We start from the raw sequence: 25,000 nt of genomic DNA, 5'->3' as shown, positions 1-25,000 counted from the left end.
TCTCAGAGAAAGGTCCCAGCAGGCTCTGGCATGCGGGCCGCTCAGATCTCTGGCATGCCGGACCCACCAAAACTCTCAGAGAAGGGTCCAAGCAGGCTCTGACATGCGGGGCTATGCGCCCAGAATTGACGGCAGGCAGACACTTGTGCTGGCACGTGCTGATTTTTTTTGGCATGGCAACTGACATGTGGAACCCATGTTGGTGGCACTGACAGTTCAGGTCCACTTCGCATGCTGGGAGGCTGTCGGAACGGGCGGCCCCATGCAGGTGGATCGTGTCAGCACCTGACATGCGGGCCCGAGTGGTGCAGGCCAGGTACATGTGTGCAGACAGTGGTTGTCTCCCCTTACAAATATGGGTCCTAGTGCTGGCCTTGGACTGTTGTGCGGGCAGATAGAAAAGTACGTGAACATGAGCGTGCAGAGTGTGGGTCAGGTGTGTCCACCGGCCCGAAGCCCAGTTGTTATGACGCGCGCCCCCTGCTGACTCGGCAGTTCGGGCCGCCCACCACCCGCGACGCTCATTTCTACACAATCGCTGATGTTTAGACCTCGCCCGTCACTATTTTTCGGGCCGAGCGGCCCAAATCGCCATCTGTGACGCGAAAACGCCCTATCGTCATAGAAAAAGACAATCGCTGACAGATTTCCAAACCATCAGTATCAAACCGTCATTGAAGACCCATATGTTACTAGTGTAATTATGGTCTTGCTTGTTTTTTGGGACTTTCATACGATACTGGTCCTCCCGTGCTTCTGGTGTATCTTTTGTCTTCCCATACACGCCTAAGAAGCCTAGCAGGTTCACGCAAAGATTCTTTGTCACCTGCATCACGTCGATTGAAGAGCGGACCTCTAGGACTTTGCAATAGGGTAGCTCCCAAAATATAGATTTTTTCTTCCACATGGGTGCGTGTCCGGTAGTGATACGTCTCCGACGTATCGATAATTTCTTATGTTCCATGCCACATTATTGATGTTATCTACATGTTTTATGCACACTTTATGTCATATTCGTGCATTTTCTGGAACTAACCTATTAACAAGATGCCGAAGTGCCGATTCTTTATTTTGTTTTTGGTTTCGAGAAATCCTAGTAAGGAAATATTCTCGGAATTGGACGAAATCAACGCCCGGGGGCCTATTTTGCCACGAAGCTTCCAAGTCCGAAGACGAACGAAGTGGGGCCACAGTGGTGCCCAAACCCTAGGGCGCCGCGGGCCCCCCCCCTTGGCCGCGCCGGCCTATGGTGTGGGGCCCCTGTGCCCCTCCCGACTTGCCCTTCCGCCTACTTAAAGCCTCCGTGACGAAACCCCCGGTGCAGAGAGCCACGATACGGAAAACCTTCCGCAGACGCCGCCGCCGCCGATCCCATCTCGGGGGATCCAGAGATCGCCTCCGGCACCCTGCCGAGAGGGGAATCATCTCCCGGGAGGACTCTACGCCGCCATGGTCGCCTCCGGAGTGATGTGTGAGTAGTCTACCCCTGGACTATGGGTCCATAGCAGTAGCTAGATGGTTGTCTTCTCCCCATTGTGCTATCATTGTCGGATCTTGTGAGCTGCCTAACATGATCAAGATCATCTATCTGTAATTCTATATGTTGCGTTTGTTGGGATCCGATGAATAGAGAATACTTGTTATGTTGATTATCAAAGTTATATCTATGTGTTGTTTATGATCTTGCATGCTCTCCGTTACTAGTAGATGCTCTGGCCAAGTAGATGCTTGTAACTCCAAGAGGGAGTATTTATGCTCGATAGTGGGTTCATGCTCGCATTGACACCAGGACGATGTGACAGAAAGTTCTAAGGTTGTGTTGTCTTTGTTGCCACTAGGGATAAAACATTGATGCTATGTCTAAGGATGTAGTTGTTGATTACATTACGCACCATACTTAATGCAATTGTCTGTTGCTTTGCAACTTAATACGGAAGGGGTTCGGATGATAACTTTGAAGGTGGACTTTTTAGGCATAGATGCAGTTGGATGGCGGTCTATGTACTTTGTCGTAATGCCCAATTAAATCTCACTATACTCATCATGATATGTATGTGCATGGTCATGCCCTCTTTATTTGTCAATTGCCCAACTGTAATTTGTTCACCCAACATGCTGTTTGTCTTATGGGAGAGACACCTCTAGTGAACTGTGGACCCCGGTCCAATTCTCTTTACTGAAATACAATCTCTGCAACATCTTGTTCTACTGTTTTCTGCAAACAATCATCTTCCACACAATACGGTTAATCCTTTGTTACAGCAAGCCGGTGAGATTGACAACCTCACTGTTTCGTTGGGGCAAAGACTTTGGTTGTGTTGTGCAGGTTCCACGTTGGCGCCGGAATCCCTGGTGTTGCGCCGCACTACATCCCGCCGCCATCAACCTTCAACGTGCTTCTTGGCTCCTCCTGGTTCGATAAACCTTGGTTTCTTTCTGAGGGAAAACTTGCTACTGTGCGCATCATACCTTCCTCTTGGGTTCCCAACGAACGTGTGAGTTACACGCCATCAAGCTAGATTTCTGGCGCCGTTGCCGGGGAGATCAAGACACGCTGCAAGGGGAGTCTCCACTTCTCAATCTCTTTACTTTGTTTTTGTCTTGCTTAGTTTTATTTACTACCTTGTTTGCTGCACTAAATCAAAATACAAAAAAATTAGTTGCTAGTTTTACTTTATTTGCTATCTTGTTTACTATATCAAAAACACAAAAAAATTAGTTTACTTGCATTTACTTTATCTAGTTTGCTTTATTTACTGTTGCTAAAATGAGTAATCCTGAAGTTGAAGTTCGTACGTTTAAGCAACAAGGGGGAGAATGTTTAAAAGATGCTTGGTATAGAATTAGTGATGCTCATAGTAGGTGCACTAAGAAACACTCCACCACTATCCTGCTCAGAAATTTTTATGTTGGTATCTCTAGTTGGAATAGATATGTTCTTGATTGTCTCGCGGGAGGTAACTTCCTAGGCGCTCCCGCTTTAGAAGCTAGTTGCATTATTGAGAGTTTATTTGGAACCCCACCTGTTAATGAAACTAAAATTGAAACCTCTCTTGAGGATGTTATGAAAAAATTGGAAACCATATAGCAAAACCTTCCAATTATTGATACTACTTTGAAAGCATTACTTGATAGCACTGATAAACTTGATAAATCTCTAGGTGGAATTAATGAGAGAATCGCCATCTTAGAATCTTGTGCTATTCATGATAATCAAACCCAAAGGATTAGTGAACTAGAAGAGCCTATGGGAACATTGGGTTCAACCTTTTTATCTATAAAGTTTAGAGAAAAAGCTTATGTGGGTAAGGAGCAAAAGTTTAGGTATGTCTCTAAAGTGCCTAAACCAAAGAAATATTATTATAGGCCTAAAATTGACAAAGCCCTTAGTACCACCATAGATGGGGGAGTTTGTGATAACGACGCACCGTCTCTTGATAATACTTGATACACACTTTCTGCGCCTAGCTGAAAGGCGTTAAAGAAAAGCGCTTATGGGAGACAACCCATGTTTTTACCTACAGTACTTTGTTTTTATTTTGTGTCTTGGAAGTTGTTTACTACTGTAGCAACCTCTCCTTATCTTAGTTTTGTGTTTTGTTGTGCCAAGTTAAGCCGTTGATAGAAAAGTAAGTACTAGATTTGGATTACTGCGCAGTTCCAGATTTCTTTGCTGTCACGAATCTGGGTCCACCTCCCTGTAGGTAGCTCAGAAAATTAAGCCAATTTACGTGCATGATCCTCAGATATGTACGCAACTTTCATTCAATTTGAGCATTTTCATTTGAGCAAGTCTGGTGCCATTTTAAAATTCGTCAATACGAACTGTTCTGTTTTGACAGATTCTGCCTTTTATTTCGCATTGCCTCTTTTGCTATGTTGGATGAATTTCTTTGATCCACTAATGTCCAGTAGCATTATGCAATGTCCAGAAGTGTTAAGAATGATTGTGTCACCTCTGAATATGTTAATTTTTATTGTGTACTAACCCTCTAATAAGTTGTTTTGAGTTTGGTGTGGAGGAAGTTTTCAAGGATCAAGAGAGGAGTATGATGCAACATGATCAAGGAGAGTGAAAGCTCTAAGCTTGGGGATGCCCCGGTGGTTCACCCCTGCATATTCTAAGAAGACTCAAGCGTCTAAGCTTGGGGATGCCCAAGACATCCCCTTCTTCATCGACAACATTATCAGGTTCCTCCCCTGAAACTATATTTTTATTCCATCACATCTTATGTGCTTTGCTTGGAGCGTCGGTTTGTTTTTGTTTTTGTTTTGTTTGAATAAAATGGATCCTAGCATTCACTTTATGGGAGAGAGACACGCTCCGCTGTAGCATATGGACAAGTATGTCCTTGGTTTCTACTCATAGTATTCATGGCGAAGTTTCTCCTTCGTTAAATTGTTATATGGTTGGAATTGGAAAATGATACATGTAATAATTGCTATAAATGTCTTGGGTAATGTGATACTTGGCAATTGTTGTGCTCATGTTTAAGCTCTTGCATCATATGCTTTGCACCCATTAATGAAGAAATACATAGAGCATGCTAAAATTTGGTTTGCATATTTGGTTTCTCTAAGGTCTAGATAATTTCCAGTATTGAGTTTGAACAACAAGGAAGACGGTGTAGAGTCTTATAATGTTTTCAATATGTCTTTTATGTGAGTTTTGTACCGGTTCATCCTTGTGTTTGTTTCAAATAAGCCTTGCTAGCCTAAACCTTGTATCGAGAGGGATTACTTCTCATGCATCCAAAATACTTGAGCCAACCACTATGCCATTTGTGTCCACCATACCTACCTACTACATGGTATTTTCCGCCATTCCAAAGTAAATTGCTTGAGTGCTACCTTTAAAATTCCATCATCACCTTTGCAATATATAGCTCATGGGACAAATAGCTTAAAAACTATTGTGGTATTGAATATGTAATTATGCACTTTATCTCTTATTAAGTTGCTTGTTGTGCGATAACCATGTTCACTGGGGACGCCATCAACTACTCTTTGTTGAATTTCATGTGAGTTGCTATGCATGTCCGTCTTGTCTGAAGTAAGAGAGATCTACCACCTTATGATTAAGCATGCATATTGTTAGAGAAGAACGTTGGGCCGCTAACTAAAGCCATGATCCATGGTGGAAGTTTCAGTTTTGGACATATATCCTCAATCTCAAATGAGAAAATTATTAATTGTTGTTACATGCTTATGCATAAAAGAGGAGTCCATTATCTGTTGTCTATGTTGTCCCGGTATGGATGTCTAAGTTGAAGAATAATCAATAGCGAGAAATCCAATGCGAGCTTTCTCCTTAGACCTTTGTACAGGCGGCATAGAGGTACCCCTTTGTGACACTTGGTCAAAACATGTGCATTGTGATGATCCGGTAGTCCAAGCTAATTAGGACAAGGTGCGGGCACTATTAGTACACTATGCATGAGGCTTGCAACTTGTAAGATATAATTTACATGATACATATGCTTTATTACTACCGTTGATAAAATTGTTTCATGTTTTCAAAATCAAAGCTCTAGCACAAATATAGCAATCGATGCTTTTCCTCTATGAGGACCATTCTTTTACTTTCAATGTTGAGTCAGTTCACCTATTTCTCTCCACCTCAAGAAGCAAACACTTGTGTGAACTGTGTATTGATTCCTACATACTTGCTTATTGCACTTATTATATTACTCTATGTTGACAATATCCATGAGATATACATGTTACAAGTTGAAAGCAACCGCTGAAACTTAATCTTCTTTTGTGTTGCTTCAATTCCTTTACTTTGAATTATTGCTTTATGAGTTAACTCTTATGCAAGACTTATTGATGCTTGTCTTGAAGTGCTATTCATGAAAAGTCTTTGCTATATGATTCACTTGTTTACTCATGTCATATACATTGTTTTGATCGCTGCATTCACTACATATGCTTTACAAATAGTATGATCAAGATTATGATGGCATGTCACTCCGTAAATTATCTCGTGTTATCGTTTTACACGCCGGGACGAGAACTAAGCTTGGGGATGCTGATACGTCTCCGACGTATCGATAATTTCTTATGTTCCATGCCACATTATTGATGTTATCTACATGTTTTATGCACACTTTATGTCATATTCGTGCATTTTCTCGGAACTAACCTATTAACAAGATGCAGAAGTGCCGATTCTTTGTTTTCTGCTGTTTTTGGTTTCGTAAATCCTAGCAAGGAAATATTCTCGGAATTGGACGAAATCAACGCCCGGGGGCCTATTTTGCCACGAAGCTTCCGGAAGTCCGAAGACGAAACGAAGTGGGGCCACGGGGTGCCCAAACCCTAGGGCGGCGCGGCCCCCTTGGCCGCGCCGGCCTATGGTGTGGGGCCCCGTGCCCCCTCCCGACTTGCCCTTCCGCCTACTTAAAGCCTCCGTGACGAAACCCCGCATCGAGAGCCACGATACGGAAAACCTTCCGGAGACGCCGCCGCCGCCGATCCCATCTCGGGGGATCCAGAGATCGCCTCCGGCACCCTGCCGGAGAGGGGAATCATCTCCTGGAGGAGTCTACGCCGCCATGGTCGCCTCCGGAGTGATGTGTGAGTAGTCTACCCCTGGACTATGGGTCCATAGCAGTAGCTAGATGGTTGTCTTCTCCCCATTGTGCTATCATTGTCGGATCTTGTGAGCTGCCTAACATGATCAAGATCATCTATCTGTAATTCTATATGTTGCGTTTGTTGGGATCCGATGAATAGAGAATACTTGTTATGTTGATTATCAAAGTTATATCTATGTGTTGTTTATGATCTTGCATGCTCTCCGTTACTAGTAGATGCTCTGGCCAAGTAGATGCTTGTAACTCCAAGAGGGAGTATTTATGCTCGATAGTGGGTTCATGCCTGCATTGACACCTGGGACAGTGACAGAAAGTTCTAAGGTTGTGTTGTGATGTTGCCACTAGGGATAAAACATTGATGCTATGTCTAAGGATGTAGTTGTTGATTACATTACGCACCATACTTAATGCAATTGTCTGTTGCTTTGCAACTTAATACTGGAAGGGGTTCGGATGATAACCTGAAGGTGGACTTTTTAGGCATAGATGCAGTTGGATGGCGGTCTATGTACTTTGTCGTAATGCTCAATTAAATCTCACTATACTCATCATGATATGTATGTGCATGGTCATGCCCTCTTTATTTGTCAATTGCCCAACTGTAATTTGTTCACCCAACATGCTGTTTGTCTTATGGGAAAGACACCTCTAGTGAACTGTGGACCCCGGTCCAATTCTCTTTCTTGAAATACAATCTCTTTGCAATCTTGTTCTACTGTTTTCTGCAAACAATCATCTTCCACACAATACGGTTAATCCTTTGTTACAGCAAGCCGGTGAGATTGACAACCTCACTGTTTCGTTGGGGCAAAGTACTTTGGTTGTGTTGTGCAGGTTCCACGTTGGCGCCGGAATCCCTGGTGTTGCGCCGCACTACATCCCGCCGCCATCAACCTTCAACGTGCTTCTTGGCTCTTCCTGGTTCGATAAACCTTGGTTTCTTTCTGAGGGAAAACTTGCTGCTGTGCGCATCATACCTTCCTGTTGGGGTTCCCAACGAACGTGTGAGTTACACGCCATCAGGTAGCGAGGTCATTCGGAACAGATCGACTGCCAGGACCCTTTCCAAAGATTACTTTTATGTCCTTGGCCATATCAAGTAAAGCATCACTGGTACGGAGTTCAGTCTTCTCCCGGTGATCTGCCTCACCTCCGAAATGACTGCCTTTCTTTCTGACGGGGTGCCTCTTTGGAAGAAATCGACGATGCCCCAGGTACACAACCTTCTTACATTTATTCAAATATGCACCTTCGGTCTCATCTAAACAGTGCGTGCATGCATTGTATCACTTGTTTGTCTGTCCTGAAAGGTTACTAAGAGTAGGACAATCATTGATGGTCAAGAAAAGCAACGCTCGTATGTCAAATGACTCCTGTTTTGGCTCATCCGACGCATGTACACTTGGTTTGGCCCACAACTGTAAGAGTTCTTCAAATAATGGCCTTAGGTACACATCAATATCGTTGCCGGGTTGCTTTGGGCCTTGGATGAGCACTGGCATCATAATGAACTTCCGCTTCATGCACAACCAAGGCGGAAGGTTATGGATACATAGAGTTAAAGGCCAGGTGCTATGACTGCAGATCTGCTCCCCAAAAGGATTCATGCCATCTGTACTTAGATCAAACCTTAAGTTCCTCGCGTCACCTGCAAAGTCTGGGAACTCTCTATCGATTTTCCTCCACTGCGACCCATCAGCGGGGTGTCTCAACATCTCGTCTTTCTTACGATCTTCTTTGTGCCATCGCAACAACCTGGCATGCTCTTTATTTCTGAACAGACGTTTCAACCGTGGTATTATAGGAGCATACCACATAACCTTGGCGGGAACCCTCTTCCTGGGGGTTCGCCCTCAACATCACCAGGGTCATCTCGCCTGATCTTATACCGCAGTGCAGTGCATACCGGGCATTTTTCCAAATTTTCGTACTCAGCGCGGTAGAGGATGCAGTCATTAATGCATGCATGTATCTTCAGCACCTCTAATCCTAGAGGGGAGAGAACCTTCTTTGCTTCCTACGTACTATCAGGCAATTCGTTATCCTTTGGAAGCCTCTTCTTCATTATTTTCAATAACTTCTCAAATAGCTTGTCACATATACCAGCCTCTGCCTTCCATTGCAGCAACTCCAGTGTGGTACCGAGCTTTGTGTTGCCATCTTCGCAATTTGGGTACAACTTTTTTTTGTGATCCTCTAACATGCCCTTTAACTTTCGCTTCTCGTTTTCAGTTTCTGCTTCTCTGTGTGCATCAGCAATGGCCCGACGAAGATCATCATCAATGGGCTCATATGATGCCTCTTCATCTTCAGCTCCCCCTGCCTCTTCATCTTCAACATGCCCCGTTGCAGTATCACCGTAGTTAGGATACATATCATCATCCTCTTCTTCTTCATTGTCTTCCATCATAACCCCTCTTTCTCCATGCTTGGTCCAACAATTATAGCTGGGCATGAAACCTTTCCACAGCAGGTGGGAGTGAATGACTTGGCATTCACGGTATTGCTTTAAGTTCCGGCAACCAACACATGGACAACATACAAAACCATCCGCATGTGGGTTTTCCGTAGCCACACAGACAAAATCTTCCAGGCCCGAAGTGAACTCGGGTAGGCGTCGGTCAACATACATCCATTGCTGCCGGTTCATCTACATCATATAATGAAGTTTATCAAAAAACATTACAAAACATCATAATATATATAAATAGTGGGAATTACCACCGTAAAAATGAAAGGGTGAAGTTTCTTAACCTTAATCGAGGAGGAAAGAAAGAGGAGAAAGCTTAAGTGTCGCTCCGGCACCTCATATCATTTTTGTTTTGTGTGAAATCAAGCGGCATTATTCTCTCAAACATTTCATCGAACATCTCATGTGCATGGCAAAGAAAAGCAAGCAAGCACACAACCCTCACACCTTCCACAAAGAAAAAATGGAGTGAGGGCTGGTTGGGGGGTGAGCTGAATATATAGGGCAAAGGGAGCTTTAGCACCGGTTCGTGCCACGAACCAGTGCTAATGTTTTCCTTTTGCACCGGTTCACAAACCGGTGTTCACGAACCGGTGCTAAAGGTTTCGCGGCCGCCATGTGCCCGGCGACAAACCTTTAGCACCGGTTCGTGTCACGAACCGGTGCTAAAGATCATGCATGAACCGGTGCTAATGCCGCGGCTGCACGAACCGGTGCTAAAGATCATGCATGAACCGGTGCTAATGCCGCGGCTGGTCCCCTGGACGTCTAGACCGCACGAACAGGTGCTAATGATCCCCTTTAGTCTGGGTTGGTGCCAAAACCGGTGCTAATGCTCTTTGGAGCAAAAAACTAAATCCCTCTTTTCTACTAGTGTAAAGCTATGCGGATCCCCTGCGACGTTCTGGCCGCACGGACCGGTGCTAATACACCCGTCTGATTTCATAGCACAACCGGTGCTCATGCTCTATGGAGCTAAAAATATAAGTCTTGTTTTCTACTAGTGTTTCATCAAAGTCAAAAAATATATTCTCAGTAACGAAGTGTGAATCAATACTTTAAAGGCATCAATATCTGACTCACGAAATCCGTCAGCACTCAGCACGAAATTTAAATATAAAAGACCATGAACAGTGCCGAAATATTAAGGAGATATTTCTAAATTGCATGCTCTCCTATTCGAAACCACAAAAAAAAATCTTTGCGTCGACAAGCTTCATCAATTATTGTGTGATTGGCAGGTAACACACCTCTGTTTCTTTCCCTACTTTCTGCTGATGTGAGTACCACCAAATATTTTCTTGATCATGGGGCCAATCCAAACAAGGCTAAACAGGGTGAGGTTTGGCGCTTACATCAAGCTGCTGGATCAGGTCTACACCACTATACACGTATATATCAATTTCTGTTGAAGTTATAGTTTCAAGTTGTATGTTTTGTTATTCTTTGATGAGCGTTGTGTTATTCTTTTCGTATTGGATATCTTTGTATTCTTTTAGTGATACTTGTATCTTTCCTATCAAGGTGGATATCACGCAAAAGCTTTATTTACCTATTATTTGAGAAAATCTAACAAACCATTTATATATATCCATTGTTTTTTTTGGGGGGGGGGGGGGGGGTGGGGGACTTGATTTGACCTGGTTTAGTACTTTAGTGACATCTCCATCTTTTTAATAATATAGTTCATTTTAGGGATTTTAAGACAAAATAAGAATACATCGACTGTTAAGTTTACCCTTCAATTAAGGGTTTAGAAACTCCGTGCACTAGTGCATTGGAAAGGACAATTTGACAATTTTGAGGGAGCCTAGGACGAGTTTTAAGAAACACGTAGTTTAATACCGATAAGTCCGGGTGACACACAAATGGTGGTTGGGCATATGGTCTAACCGGACGGCCCAGTTGCTGATTGACCAAGGTGGAGTGTCCAGCCCAAAAAAAGCTAGCCGGATCCTTGCGGAGTAGGTTAGGCTGATCTGTGATGTGCACGGCAACAATTTTCCCACGTTAGGATAGTATTGTAGTGTTCGGGTAGGACTCATCCACGTAAACTCTAGATCTTTGCGCCTTTTTTTATAAACCTGATCCTGGGAGCCCTCGAGGCAGAACCAATCATCTCATTATAATCGCGCACTTGTTACCCTTATTGTGAATTATAGCAACACGTAGAATCTTGTCGTAGTTGTGAGATCTGAAGCTGGGTAACTCGTGTCTTATCATTCCGGTAGTTCCCCGCCTTTCGCCCACCTTCCACTCTCCATGTTGTGAGGTACCCTCTATGGTGTATTCGTAGATCACACAATGACACACATGAGTATTAGTTACTGAAAAGTATGACCCTGTATCCAAGATTTGTCACCTTGTTCCCATTTCAATTTCTTGGTTGCTGATCTACTGAATGATCTAGGTCTTTAGGTCTTGATTGGTTAGATGGAAATTAGGCCACACTGGCCTGGAAATTAAACTATATGCTATAGATATAGCCAGCAAAGGGAGATGCGTTTAGTTCCTTTCATAATTCAGAAAAATCTCAGTGGGCTTCTTGTACTACATGTTCAACAAAAATTGGGTCATGTGAGTTTGCAAAATAAAGATTTTTCCCTGAAAAATACCTACCCAATGTTCTTAGTTCATGGAATCTTTTTCTTGATACAGATTATTGTTTCCAAGAAGACCTATAATCTTATGCAACTAGCCTTTGGATATTTTCTTCGCAGGAGATTGTGACATTGTAGAAGTAGAACTATTTGCTCGCCAAAGGGGCTTATGTTGACCCGCTAGCCTCTAATGTGACGCCACTTTATCTTGCTGCTAGGGAAGGGAATGATGCTGCTACGAAGATCTTATTGGACCATAATGCAGATGTAAGTTGAAGTACCAATTGGTCTGGTGAATGTGCAAGGTTTCCCATTTGTAATCTCATTTCGTATAGATTATAGTACAATTGTATGAATGCTAACCACGTTGTACTTGCATTTAACGAGATACAAGTACTCCACAAATGTAGATCTCGCCATTGATATTATGGTTTCTTACACAAAAATTCATGAAATAACTTGCAAATGTGTTTTTGCATATTTACCATAGTAGAATATATTATTTTCCATCCCTTGCAAAAGGAAGATGATTATTTTCTATCATGGATAATCTATCACTCATCTTAAGTTCCATTTATAACCAATCAAACATTTGTTCATTTTTCTGATCTATTGAGAGCTGTTAAATATTTACTGAAAGCTTGGCACAACAGTATGCCTGTTTGTGGCCATTCGGTCAATCCTTTTTTACCTTTATCATTTCGTTAGCATTATTTGGCTATAGGATCTGAAATAGTAATATTTCTCACCAGTACAACAGGATGGTAAATGGTAAGGCGCCTCTTATGCGTGCGATGGATAGCGCCTCAAGGATAGCCTTGCTGATGGCGATATATGGCGAATTTTTTTTAAATAATACGAATTTTTATTTAAGTGCAGGAATAGCGCGCGTTTTCAAAAAATTTGAAAAATGTGATCTGGTCGGTCAGCTGCCGACCGATCGGACAGCTGGGGGCCGATCGGCCAACTACCGGCCGACTACAGCATGCGTCGCAGGCAGGGCCAGGTGCCAGACCTTATCGGTCAGCAGCCGACCGATCGGTCGACTGTGGGCCGACCGTGCATGGCTTTTTCTGCCGGCCCGCAGACGCTCCCACGACGCCGTTCTCTTTCTTCTTCCTTCCTCTTTTCTTCTTCCTCTGGCTGTTCGTCGGCTACACACGAGAAGAGCTCCAAAAACTCCGGTTTTCTCAGATCCCCACTGATTTAGCCAATAAAACTTCACCATTTTGCTGGTATTAGTTGAGGGAAGCCCGATCTACAGATGGGTTAGGGTTTGGAGGCGTTTGGTGGTGCTGTTTAGCAGCAATGGTGATGAAGTGGTGGAGGTTGATGGTGGTGTAAGGGGCTGAGCTGTCTTTGTGGATTGGTGGTGGTGCTGATCTGCTGCGTCTTTGTTAAATCTTCTTCTTGTTGGAGAGGCTGCTCACGCTACAAGGGTAAACCCTAATCTTTCCATATTAGTGTTAACTGTGTAGGTTAATGTAGGCTGGTTTTAGTGCTAGTGTATTTATGTGGGCTGGTATTAGTAGTTGACGCAGACGGAATTTTTTTTAGGTGAGCAAAGATGACAGATGTAGTGAAGATAGTATTTTATTATGGTATGGGCAGTGTCCGATCAGATGAAATGGGAGTTAATCTGAGTGAGTTCAAATCTGTAGAGATGAATATGACTGCTCCTAGAACATGGACAATTGAGCAGGTGAAGGACTGGTTGACAGAATGTTTCGGGCTTAATCCTGAAGTGCACACGGTGGGTGTGCATGCATTGTGGACTAAGTCGGTATCAAACATTGTGTGGTATTTGAGGCCTGTAGATGATACCTCTAAGTGGGTGAGCTGGTTAAAAGGATCTGAAAGGAGAGGAACTAACCCTGTGGCATTAGTTCTTCCGGTGGCGAAGGAGGTAGCGCCTCCTGAAGGCGGTTACGATGGTGGAGGTGGTTACGAATCGGCCAGAGCGATCAAGCACCCGGCGGTGGCGGTGGTTACGAGCTCGAACAGAAGCGACCATGCGGAAGATGTTTATAGTGGCCAGGGTGATGGTTACACAGAGAAGACGGTGAGGTTGATGGTGACGAAGAAAATGGATACAGCAGAATCGGATGGAAGAGGAAGATACGAAGGTGAAACTGATGATGATGATGATTCGATGAGTCCGACGATGGGGAGGAGGTGCCTATTCCTGGTAGATGGAATCACAACTTTTCGTCTGCAATGACAATCAATGATGGCCTTGATTCTAACCGGGAGTATCACGGAACAATCTCGCCGTAGGGGCCATGTTTCCGTCGAAGCGACATATGCAGGATGCAATAATTAAGTGGGCAATGGCGAGCCGTAGGGAGCTGAGAACAACCGTGTCATCCGGAAAATACGACGATGGAATGTGTGGACATCAATTGTCCCGGAAGGGTGCATGGGTATGTTCCTAAGTATGACACAATATGGCGTGTGAGCGACTTTGTGCCGCACGATTGTGAGCTTGTAAGTATCCTCAATGATCATTGCAACTGTCGTCTAATCTCATAGCCCGGCTGCGTACACTGAAATAGTGGAAGGGCAAGCCATGAGAGTAAACGCCATACAGAAGAATGTTAAGAAGCATCATTTTTACACCATTTCTTATGGCAAGGCTTGGAGGGCTAAGCAGAGGGCGATGGAGATGAGGTTTGGTTCGTTTCGAGACGCATACGACGCTGTTGTTCGTATGCTGCAGACGCTGCAGGCGAGGAATCCAGAACATATGTGAACATCCAGGACATGTTTTTGCCGGAGTCCCCATCTTACAGGGTTCTCGCATAGAGTCTATTTCTCGTTCGGTGTATGCATCGAATCATTCGTATCTTGTCGACCCGTGTTATGTGTCGACGGCACGTTTCTGACCGGTCAGTACAAGGGTCAAATCTTGACCGCCATTGGAATGGACGGAAACAATCAAATCGTGCCACTCGCTTTTGCTTTCGTGGAGAGTGAGAACACCGAAAGCTGGTTATGGTTTTTCAGGCAGTTGAAGATTTCAATTGTAAAGGACAAGCCGAATGTTTGCATCCTTCATGACAGGCATGCAGGTATACTGAAAGCTATTAAGACACTGAAAGAGCCTGGGCAAGAAACTCCATGGATTGACATTGAGAGCCGTTGGTGCATGCGCCACCTGGGGGCCAATTTTTACACACAATTCAGGAAAAAGGACCTTATGAATGTCTTCAAGAGGCTGTGCATCCGTAACCGGCAAGGAAGTATAATTTATTGCGTAGCAAACTGCAGGAGTTGACGAAGAAACAAGTTGTGGAGAGGAAAGCAGCTCGAGATGCAAACATAGCAGCACATATGCAGGCCGTTGCAGCAGGAACAACAGCGGTAGAAGCACCAGTTTATGAGGCACCCCAAGGTCTGTGCGACTTGCCCGGATTTGACCCGCCCGGAACAAGGAGAAGGCAGGGAAGGCAGATTAAAAACTTTGAGACAGTTCCCAATTGGTCGACCAGACATAGATGCTGAACGCCCTTTCGAGGCAAACGGGTTTGATGATGCGGACCACATCGACATGCCTACGTTCGGTATACTTTGGACACGTCGCGAGGTACATGTAATTACTATATTTCTTTTGTAATTTATACTACTATGTGTGTACCTGACTATAGTTCTTTTTCTGTCCGCAGAGACGATTTGCTCGCGATCGTGTCAGAACTGCTACCTGCGTTCACCGAGCAGCTTGACGTGCTCGATGATAGGGCGGTGATCCGGGAGCCCTATACGGCGGCAGCAAGCAGCATGCAAGATACCCCGGCGGGATCTCAATCCTCTGCTATAGAGATTGTGCGTACTGGATGACACAGTCGAAGATCATCTTCGATGTGTCCGTCGAGGTAATGGCCCAGCAGAGGATCATGAGACAGTTCGGTTCTCGCCAGTTGGTCGATCCTCCTCCACCGATAGCACCTCTCCCTCCCTACGTCCACAAGTAAGTTCAGAGCGTCGCTACGGTTAAGATTGTTCATCATGGTTCGGCTTAGTGACACAATAATTTTCTGCAGGTACAACAGGAAGGGTACGAGCCACTCCTCGACATGGTGGCTTCAGCGCGTTGGCTCGTATGTTGATGAGTGGCTGACTGCGACAACACACCTCTGGCGACACGATGAGCAGTTTGATCCACAGGAGTTTGAGGCATATCTGCAGCGAATTTTTTTTAAATAATACGAATTTTTTATTTAATTCGAGGAATAGCGCGCGATTTGAAAAAAATCCGAAACTGTGACCTGGTCGGTCGACATCGACCGATCGGTCGCAGCCCGCCGATTGAGAGCTCACGCCCGCTCTCTCGACAGTTAGAAAGTAATTGGTCGATAGTGACCAATTGGTCGGGCCATGCACCAATTGGGCCGCCCACGACCGATCGTCGGGTCGTAGCCCCACCCCCTGCATGGATTTAGTTTAGGTTTATTACTAGGGATATCTGCTGGCACTTCTCCCCATTATTTTCCCGCCATATCTTCTCCCGCTCCCGTTCACACCGCCGTATTTCCCTCTCGCCCTTTGCCGCCACCCTTCCCGCCACTTCTTCCCGCCAACATCTCCCGCCAAATTTATCCCGCCACTTCTTCCCGCCACCATCTCCCGCCAAATTTATCCCGCCACCATCTCCCGCTATATTTTCCCGCCACGCTCTCGGATTTTTCCCTATAAAAGCAGGCATCGACACTCATCGCTGCACAAGTGCTTCTATCTCTCTATTTTTTCTGTTGGCTCACCCTTAGCCATCATGAGTGTGCCGTGCTCTGACCAGGAGTTAAGGCCGGTGAAGGCGAAGGTTGCAAGTTTGCCCCGGTGTGATCGCGGAGCGGTGTTGGTGCGGCCGTCTTGCTAAGGTTAAGCAGGTGGAGGATTTCTCCGACCAGTTCGGCATGAAATTTTTTATGTGTGCGAGCTATGAGCATGATCCACCCCGTAGTTCAGCTTCGTCGTCCACCAGGCCGCCGGTATGTTTCGACATAATTTTATGTACGCATAAATTTATTTATGAATGTGATTTAATGTTATTGTTTGTGTTGCAGTCTCCCCCGCCCCTATGCAAATGGTTTCACTGGATAGACACGGAGCAGCCGGATTGGGCGCGTCAGGAGGTTGAGGAGAAACACCGGCGTGCGTGGGCAACGTTCTTTGAGGAGGAGCGTTGGGAAAAGGTTCGTGCTAATGAAAAAGCAGAGCGAGAGAGGCGAATGTAAACTTAGGGCGGAACAAGCTCGTAATCGCGAGGTGAATCAGAAGAGGATGGATGATGAGGCTGCACGTAGGTTTGCAGAGGAAGAGGTGCGCAGGGAGGCTCGTGAAGCAGAAACTTTGGTTTGTTGCATGTGCACTCGCAAGTTGGCCTTTGTTCATTGCCAATTTTCACATCATGCGTTCGCTGCGGATTCCCACACCCGAACCTATCTGTAGGTAAGCGTACTTCGAACCTTCTTTCCACATTACCAATTTGAACAACAGGGAGATGCTTAGCTTTCTCCTTCTTCTTATGCATGTACTCCATAATCTTCGAACAATATGGAGTGGCTGGTTTGTTCAGCATGTGCATCCGAGCCTTCTCACGTCTCTCTCTGTAATATTTAACTGTGCCCATGAAAATACCCTCTACTATAGCTGTAAGTGGCAAAGCTCTATTGCCTCTCAGCACAAAGTTATACGACTCTGCGAGGTTGGTTGTCATGACGCCGTATCTAGCTCCATGTGTATCGTGCAACAAAGACCACCTCTCCGTAGGCTCATGCTCTATCCACTGCTCAAAGTTGCAATGAGATTAGACGATTAGACGACAGGTTGCAATGATCATTGAGGATACTTACAAGCTCACAACTGTGCGGCACAAAGTCGCTCACACGCCATATTGTGTCATACTTAGGAACATACCCATGCACCCTTCCGGGACAATTGATGTCCACACATTCCATCGTCAGGTATTTTCCAGATGACACGGTTGTTCTCAGCTCCCTCTGGCTCGCCATTGCCCACTTAATTATTGCATCCTGCATATGTCGCTTCGACGGAAACATGGCCCCTACGGCGAGATTGTTCTGGTGATACTCCCAGTTAGAATCAAGGCCATCATTGATTGTCATTGCAGACGAAAAGTTGTGATTCCATCTACCAGGAATAGGCACCTCCTCCCCATCGTCAGACTCATCAGAATCATCATCATCATCAGTTTCACCTTCTGTATCTTCCTCTTCCATCTGATTCTGCCTGTATCCATTTTCTTCGTCACCATCAACCTCACCGTCTTCTCCTGTGTAACCATCACCCTGGCCACTATAAACATCTTCCGCATGGCTGCTCTGTTCAGGCTCGTAACCACCGCCACCGCCGGGTGCTTGATCGCCCGGCCTGATTCGTAACCACCTCCTCCATCAGAACCGCCTTCAGAGGCGCTACCTCCTTCGCCACCGGAAGAACTAATGCCACAGGGTTAGTTCCTCTCCTTTCAGATCCTTTTAACCAGCTCACCCACTTAGAGGTATCATCTACAGGCCTCAAATACCACACAATGTTTGATACCGACTTAGTCCACAATGCATGCACACCCACTGTGTGCACTTCAGGATTAAGCCCGAAACATTCTGTCAACCAGTCCTTCACCTGCTCAATTGTCCATGTTCTAGGAGCAGTCATATTCATCTCTCGATTTGAACTCACTCAGATTAACTCCCATTTCATCTGATCGGACACTGCCCATACCATAATAAAATACTATCTTCACTACATCTGTCATCTTTGCTCACCTAAAAAAAATTCCGTCTGCGTCAACTACTAATACCAGCCCACATAAATACACTAGCACTAAAACCAGCCTACATTAACCTACACAGTTAACACTAATATGGAAAGATTAGGGTTTACCCTTGTAGCGTGAGCAGCCTCTCCAACAAGAAAGAAGACGAACAAGACGCAGCCAGATCAGCACCACCACCAATCCACAAAGCCCAGCTCAGCCCCTTACACCACCATCAACCTCCACCACTTCATCACCATTGCTGCTAAACAGCACCACCAAACGCCTCCAAACCCTAACCCATCTGTAGATCGGGCTTCCCTCAACTAATACCAGCAAAATGGTGAAGTTTTATTGGCTAAATCAGTGGGGATCTGAGAAAACCGGAGTTTTTGGAGCTCTTCTCGTGTGTAGCCGACGGACAGCCAGAGGAAGAAGAAAAGAGGAAGGAAGAAGAAAGAGAACGGCGTCGTGGGAGCGTCTGCGGGCCGGCAGAAAAAGCCATGCACGGTCGGCCCACAGTCGACCGATCGGTCGGCTGCTGACCGATAAGGTCCGCACTGCCCTACTGCGACGCATGCTGTAGTCGGCCGGTAGTTGGCCGATCGGCCCCCAGCTGTCCGATCGGTCGGCAGCTAACCGACCAGATCACATTTTTCAAATTTTTTGAAAACGCGCGCTATTCCTGCACTTAAATAAAAAATTCGTATTATTTAAAAAAAATTCGCCAATAATTTGGCAGGTTCGATGACCATTGAAATAGTCAATACTAATTGCAGGAATGACAAGCTACAGGAGATTTCAAACTATTACTGTGTATATGTTCCTTGCACTTTTTATGTTATGATATGATGCATCTTACTCTACCGTAATGCAGACCTCCATTGGAATATGGTGGATGAGCAGTCATTTCCCATTGAAATACCTTCACACCAAAAACTGCAGAACGATTCCTACTCTTATTAGGAGAGATGCACCATGTTTGATGCCAGTAAAGTTGGACAGTGCGTTTAGTTTGATCGCCACACTCATACTAGAATTGTTGGCCTTTCGAAAATATGTTCAATGCCAAGAAAATAGTTAGCAAAGTAAGAGTTGTTTTTTTATTTCAATCATTATTATCATCTGCACTTAAAGCATCGATCGTTGCAGCATCAAGAAATGTCATAGGTAATAGTTGGGTCGACCATAGGTCGACAACAATATAAATACGCAGCTATGGAGCTAACACTCTAAAAATAACGAGCTAATCCATGACCTTGCAGGTATATTGAAAACTAAGGTGTAAATATATTGGCTGAGATTGAAGTTGTTTTCCATTCTCTCTCATGGTAAGACATTACATTTGATAGGAAAAATCACTTCAGTTGGTTGGCATTTGCCTACTGTAAATGGATTTTCCACGACGTCTTCACCGTCTCATAACATGTATTAATTTCAGAGATGGAATTAGCGAAATAAAGTTGCTTCTCAGGGTAGGAACGTCAAGCTTTAACAAATCATTAAGGTAGTGTATTTATTTGATTTTGCCATGTGCTATTATAGATCCAACAGAGGTGCCTAACAGTAGTCATCCCACATTGTGTACACAGTTATTTCATTTACTTTTAACTAATGTAGGTATGCGTGTTCCTTGACGAGAAGTGGGAACCTAAGCTATCACTCGATGTTTCTCAGAAAAAACAATCATACCAGATTCAGTGAGACTTGATCTTCAAAGAATATTCCTTCCAGCAAAGTTCATTTTGACCTGTGGACAATGCAGTCTAAGTTTCTTATGGAGTGAAACCATCCCAAGAATTTCTACTTCCTACATATGTGCATGCGCTGGCTTGATTGCAAGTAATCTCTGCTCTTTGCTCTCTGCTCCTCAAATACGAGTACAATGGGGCTTATTCTGTGCTTAGGTGGGTTGAAGTGAATCAACAGATACTGTTCTGATTAGGTTGAATTGTTGGGTTTTCGTTTTCGTTTTTTCAGAGTGAACACGTAGTACATTCTGTCATTGTTTCAGCTAAGAGGCGCCATTCAACTTGATAAAGAGACCCACAGATGGACCGTTCTATATTGCTATCTCAAGAAAATGTGTGAAAATGCATGCAATAAATGAGGGCGGTGTACCTGTAGCATCTACTTGATGGAGAATGGCGAGGCAGGAAGCAACATTGCACATGGGATGGGCTCAAGCTGGCCGTCAGACTACCTCGATCTGCTCCGGCTCTCCATCTGCCACCGAGCCATTCCTCTTCGTTCTACAACAAGATGGTGTTCTCTAGCGAACCTGTTCACTTTACATGTGTGATCTTCACTGGCATTTGAGGCTTCTCTCCTATCTCCTGGTGCCCATTGGTTGTTTCATCTTCTCTTGGTATCCACGGTAAGACTTCTCTTCTTTCGCTTCTGATTGGGTGTTACTATGACCATTCTTCAAGTGCTCTGATTGCTAGCCCAACACATCCGCTGCCTGGAACACAGGTCGACAAGTTAGATAAAAGTCTATTCCGCCTTTTGGTAAAAATAGAAGTAAAATTCAAAAATAAATGACTAACAACATTATCAAGTTAATGTAATTTTTTTTGCAGAAAATCCAAGATACGCAAGATATTTTCTTACTTTGTCCATAAGTTTGATGTCTGATACCTAACCAAGAAAAAAATTCAATGTATAATTTCTTGGAATGTACAGTCTGGGTCATAATTTAAACTTAGATAGGGGCTAAACGACAGGAAGCCATATTCCCAAGCATAAATGGTCTGCATGCACTGCTTATAGACAGTTTTCTCTGTTTTGTGTTGCTAACCTGCTATTTTTTAACCTTGGAATCTGTATTTATATTTTTTCTTTTAGTACTGCTCTTTTCTTATTAAGATCAGTACCGAGCTGTTATCTTTCAGCAGTTTTTCATGAAGTTCGGTTGTTTAGTTAAAAAATAGAAGTAATTCGTCATAGTACAAAGTTTTAAATTAATGCTATGTATGAATGGCATGGTTGACGAGTTAGCATCTTGGACGAAACTTATGATGAGTTTTTTTTCAAAAAAGAACTAGCAAATTTACATATGATTCTTCAGATCGATTTCTTTTTGCCACCGATTGCTTCATCATCTCGCTGTGCATCTATTTCAGAACGTCAGTAATCTCTACACAAAGAGAATGAGGAGTCTATATGGAGAGAAAAGAATCAAGCTTTGTAGGTAAGATTGACCAGCACAAATTCCAGTAAATAAGCGAACTAGCCAGGTAAGCAAATGAGATAGGTACAAGCGAAGAAATATAACCTTTGATTTTTGTCCAGCGAGGAGAAGCATCACATCAGCGGAAACAAAGCCAACATGCCAACTCCACATGGTCCTGCTTTCTCTTCCTCGCTCAACAAATTACCTGATGATGCGGCCATGCATGCGCCTGGAGAGGCAGCGGAGGCTCCACTGACGATGTGGTTTCCTTCACCAAGAAGCGACAAGACGGATGGTGGCGCCGCTACCATCGTCAAAGACGTCGCGGTGGCGCATTCAGCTCTCTGCTTCTGACGCTTCGGTGCCACGACAGGGCTTCACCGCTCGGCAGATGTGTAGCCCCCTTCCCCGAGCAATGGCTGCAGGCCATTGGGAGAACCGTATTGTTCTTGCATGCATCGATTCATGGCTCCGGCTGTCGGAATTGAAGAGAAGAAGCAGCAGCAGTAGCATCACGGAAGGGGAAGAAAAGGGGATCTGATGTGGGTGAGCACGGAGTACTGTGGATGCATGCGTGTGAGCCTGTGAGGAGCTACGAATGACAAATTAGGACTGTGTGCTGCGTACATGCATGTACGATGTGTGCATTTTTTTGACACTTCGTATGTTGTGTACATTGGCTGTATACCTACATAACTACGAGAAAACTATTAATTTCCGTTGATCGTTGCCCGATAAGTTTATATACATACATTACTTTCAACAAATCAAAGTTTATTTTTATGTTGCTATCAAACTTTCTGAAATACCTATCTGGATTTTTTTAGTTTATGTAAAAAAGGAATACCTATTTGAATCTGACCAGAATAGTTTAAGAGGTATATAGTGATCTCACAGGAAAAATAGGCATGACTTATGATAGAGCATTTAACTTAGAATGAAGATCCGCTTATATTAAAAATGAATATTATCCCAAAAATAAAAATAACCAATACAAATGGATGTAAATGTAATAGGGAAAACTGGTGTATTTTAGTGTAATAAAATTTAACTTAACATATATGATATATGTCTTTACCAATATTATATTTTTTTGGCCCATGAAAATCGTAGAGGAGGCCTCTACGTTAATTTTATATTATATTAAAAGTATTTACAAGCAAGTGATATGGATATTTACATGGTGGGAGGGGGAGGAAATAACTTTGTCAAATTCATGAATTGTGCTCATGCACACTTGCATCAGCAATTGACACAGATGGTTTTCCATGCCCAAATATAAATGATTCGACTAGACATAATTGCTCATGATCAAGTCTCATGCTGCATTATATAATTCGAATTTAACACGGGTGAATATGTACGATATCTAAATTGAGTACATCCATAAAGAATACAATTATGATTTAAAGATATAGTTCGTAGAAATGCATATATTAATACCAGTATAGCGGATTAGCCGTTTCTGTCACCCTACGTGCGCGGAGTGCCGCCACGCACTTGAAGCCTTTCGCCGCTTCCTCATTGATTTAGTCACTGTTCACGCGCATGAACAATGCAGTGCACCGTCTTTTTTTTCTTTCTTTTTTGGATTTTTAGAAATTCCTCATACTATATACTATTTTTAAGAATTTGATGGTAATTTCTTGCAGTAGATCATTCGTTTTCGTAATAATTTGTTGCGCTAACAATATTTAAAACTCAGATGGTAATTTCTTGCAATAGATCATCCGTTGAAATAGTTAGCTTTCGTAATAATTTATCGCGTTAACAATATAGCAGTTATTTTTTGCAAGGTGGTAACTACCTATAATTTCCTAAAAACAATTTCTCGATGCAATCCTTCAACGTCAGCATTTTTATGTGTCAACTATGAAATAGATCGTTAATTACCTAATATTTGATTATTTGAGTGCGCATATTTCAGCGACGATAATTTCTCAACGGTGCAACTGCGTCGTAATTTTAACCTCAAGTTTAGTTTCTGGCCGAAATTTTTCGCGAGGCGGCAACTGCCTAAATTTTTCTAGAAAGTAATTTCTCAGTAAACATCTTGAACATTGCCGGTGTCAACTATGAAACACGCCTTTAACTACCAACTATTAACTAATTAATGCCGCATATTTTTCGCCGATCATTTTGCAACGATGCACAAGGGTAGTAATTTTTACACGAACCTTCAACCACAACCGTGATTCTGGGCAGTAATTACCCGCAATATTTCATTAGTGTTGCATAATTCTTCAACGGTGATTAAAAAAAATCCAACATCCGCCCCCTCTTTTACTCAGGGAAAATAATGTTGTCTCTTCTATTGTAACATCGAAAAAGTATAGTTACTCCACCGTCTGTCATCTTTTCACCTGGGATGGCTTTCTTATACGGTAACTTTAGAAAGATTTGCCTCTTTCGAACGGAGAAATACTACCATTACCTTTTGTAACAACACCGAAAATAAAAGCACTCCACCATCCGCCGCCTATTTCACCGGCACTTATGCGGTACTTCAGCAACCCAGATATTATTTTATTTGTACAATATTTTAACCAACGATCTAGAAACAAAAAAAACTCCATCATCCACCTCCTATTTCATTGGAACATCGGTGGTACTTCAACAACCCAGATATTGTATTATTTCTACAAAGTTGTAACCAACGATCTTGATACCAAGGACGTGGTCGAGTTTTAGATGCTTCTTCGGCTATTTTTGAAAAGAAATCCCGCACTCTTAAACCTAAAAGACGCTATTTTTTTAAAAAAGAATGCCGCACCATCAGGGGCGGAGCCAGCGAACGAATAATGGGTGTACATAGTACACCTAAAGTTACATTTTTACTCATATTTCTTATATTTATTTGATGTGTATTGCGCTGAATTTAAGTTAAACATAGGTATATAAATTAATTGTAACCAACGATCTTGATACCAAGGGCGCGGTCGAGTTTTAGATGTTTTTTCAGCTATTTTTTGAAAATAAATCCCGCACTCCCAAACCTAAAAAACGTCGTTTTTTAAAAATAATACCGCAATGTAGACAACACGGCGCGGCGTGCGCCGCGCCGCAGACTTCCTAGTAGTACTTGTACTTAGGCTGGTGCCAACGCGGGCGGGTGGCGGGGCGGTACCGCCCGGGGCGGGGCGGGAGAGGGGCGGGAGGCGGGCGGGACGAGAGGGAGGGGCGCCGGCGGGGGCGCCAAGGCGAGCGCCCGCTCCCGCCCGGTACCGGGCGCCCCGCGTAGGCGGCGAGAGGGAGGCGGGAGAGGGGCGAGAGGCGGGGCGGCGCGATGGCGACGCGGGCGAGAGGAGGGGCGACGCGGGCGAGAGGTAGGAGAAGACGCGGTGGTCGGTTTTTTTCTTTTTTTCTTTCCTTCTTTTATTCTTT

At 44.0% G+C, this 25,000-nt stretch overlaps 2 long non-coding RNA genes across 2 annotated transcripts; one reads left to right on the top strand and one right to left on the bottom strand.

Moving 5' to 3' along the window:
- Positions 1 to 19,191: 19,191 nt before the first annotated feature.
- On the bottom strand, positions 19,192 to 21,856 carry LOC127327745 (uncharacterized). The gene is made up of 3 exons (XR_007868697.2): positions 21,719 to 21,856; positions 20,563 to 20,905; positions 19,192 to 20,191 (listed from the first exon to the last, which is right to left on the bottom strand). It is a non-coding gene; the product is annotated as an uncharacterized lncRNA (long non-coding RNA).
- LOC127327744 (uncharacterized) lies at positions 20,678 to 21,869 on the top strand. Its single transcript, XR_007868696.2, has 3 exons — positions 20,678 to 20,818; positions 21,567 to 21,634; positions 21,736 to 21,869. It is a non-coding gene; the product is annotated as an uncharacterized lncRNA (long non-coding RNA).
- Positions 21,870 to 25,000: the final 3,131 nt, after the last annotated feature.

This window comes from Lolium perenne, chromosome 1, assembly GCF_019359855.2.
Source record: "Lolium perenne isolate Kyuss_39 chromosome 1, Kyuss_2.0, whole genome shotgun sequence".
NCBI classification, from domain to species: domain Eukaryota; kingdom Viridiplantae; phylum Streptophyta; class Magnoliopsida; order Poales; family Poaceae; genus Lolium; species Lolium perenne.
This window is presented reverse-complemented; position numbering and strand designations above follow the sequence as displayed.